Source organism: Lepidothrix coronata, unplaced genomic scaffold, assembly GCF_001604755.1.
Source record: "Lepidothrix coronata isolate B3197 unplaced genomic scaffold, Lepidothrix_coronata-1.0 Scaffold59, whole genome shotgun sequence".
In the NCBI taxonomy this organism is placed as follows: domain Eukaryota; kingdom Metazoa; phylum Chordata; class Aves; order Passeriformes; family Pipridae; genus Lepidothrix; species Lepidothrix coronata.
In genome coordinates this window covers 47,970-49,980 of record NW_016690239.1, presented here as the reverse complement: position 1 = coordinate 49,980, position 2,011 = coordinate 47,970, and the positions used below count along the sequence as shown (strand labels likewise).

Sequence of the window (2,011 nt, the reverse complement as noted above, 5' to 3'; positions counted from 1 at the left end):
TATAGGTGAATGGCTCTCTCACTTATTTCTTTCTTCATCTTTCTTTATCTTCGCAACTGGTGGTGTGCAATTCAAGCTGCCTCTGGATGAGGTTTCATAGCTCATCATCTGTGGTGAAGATGTAAGGGGAATGCTGGTACCTTTCCAATCATGATGGTCTTACAGTGGAACTTAAAGAGGTCCCAATGCAATTTAAACACAATCACTGTATGCTAATTAATATTTGACAATGGATGTTCTGTCTTGCTGCCTAAGGTTGTCAGCATATATTTAAAACTACATTTGTTGGTGATATTTGGCCCTCTCCATGTCTGTCCTATGGAATAGGAAAAATATCACTAGGATTTGCATTATACTGTTGTGGAGTACCATAAGGAGGCCAGGATGCACCTGAAAATGGATCCTTATCTTTCACATCAGGACAGGTAATGCAAAATGCTGAAATGTGTTATATAATTAGGATAAAAATTGAATTATTTGGAAGAGGAGTGAGGAGGACTTAATCTTGGAGGAAGAGGATCAGCACTGAACAGATTACACGTGAAAAACTACATGAGTCATGTTGGGATGTGCCCGTGAGTGCTGAGGGAGCTGGCCTTTGTCATTGGAAGGGCACTTCTGATAATCTTTGAAAGGTCATGGTGATTGGTGAAGGTTCCTGAAAAATGGAAGAAAACAGATGTTACTGCTGTCTTCAGGAAGGACAAGAAGGAAGATTTGGGTCACAACAGAATAATTAATCATGCTTTAATCCCTTGCAATCCCTTGCAAATAATCATGGATACTATTTCTGATCATATGAAGGACAAGAAGGTGGCTGGGAGTGGGCATCACTGGTTTGTAAAGAGGAAATTGTGCTTGACCAACTTGATAGCTTTTTATGATGAGGTGACTGTCTCGCTGGATGAAGGAAGAAGAGTGGATATTGTTTATATTGATCTTAGCAAGGCTTTTGGCACATCAGAAGCTTTTTTAAAAAATTCCTCATAGATGAACTAATAAAACGTGAACTAGGTAGTGGACAGTCAGTTGGGCTGAAAACTGTCTCAGCTGCTGGGCTCAAAGGTTTGTGATCAGCAGCACATATTCCAATGTAGGCCGGTCTCTGATGATGTACCCCAGGGGTCCAGTAATTTTTAATATGTTCATTAATGACCCGTGTTAATTAGTGTCCCGTGCATGATGGGACAGAGTGCACTCTGCATTTGGAGAAGATACAAAGCTGGAAGGAGTGGCTGATATGATGGTTGTACTGCCATCCAAGGGACCTTGACAGGTTGGAGGAACAGGCTGACAGGAGCCTCATGACATTCAACAAACAGGGAAATGCCGAGTCATTCACCCAAGGGGGAGTAACTTGATGCACCAGCACAAACTGGAACCAAGTGCATGGAAAGCAGCTTTGCAGAAAAGCCCCTGGGATCCTGGTAGGCCTAAAGATGAACATGAGCCAGCATGTGGCCTTGCAGCAAGGCATGCCAGTAGTCTTCAGGGCTCTATTAGGAAGAGCATTGCCAGCAGGTACAGAGAAGTGATCCTTTCCCTCTGTTTGGTGCTGGGGAGGACACATCTGGAGTTCTGTGTCCATTTCTGGATTCCCCAGTACAAACAAGATATGGGTGTACTAAATGGAGCCCAGAGAGGGGCCATGAGGGTGATTAAAGTCTTGGATTATCTGACATATAAGAAGAGACTGAGAAAGCTGGGATTGTTCAGATCTTTGTAATATGTGTGATTATTTGTGGAGGAGTAAAGAAAGTGGAGCCAAACATCATAATAAGAGATGATGGGCACAAACAAATACAAAAGATTCCTTTTAAACATAAGAAAACTCTTTTTATTGCAAGAGTGGTCAAGCAGTGGAACAGGTTGCTACTAGGGCAGTTGTAGAGTCTCTGTCCTTGGAGATATTTGAACCCAGCACAGCCCTGAGCAACCTGCTGTAGCTGACCCTGCTGAGAGGAAGTGTTTGACTAGATGAACAGAAGATACTTTATACACCAGGTGAGTA

General features: G+C 42.7%; 1 protein-coding gene across 4 annotated transcripts in view; it reads left to right on the top strand.

Moving 5' to 3' along the window:
* CROT (carnitine O-octanoyltransferase) overlaps positions 1 to 2,011 on the top strand; it is a 21,583-nt gene that overhangs the window by 4,009 nt on the left and 15,563 nt on the right. The gene's annotated exons all lie outside the window — the stretch shown is intronic.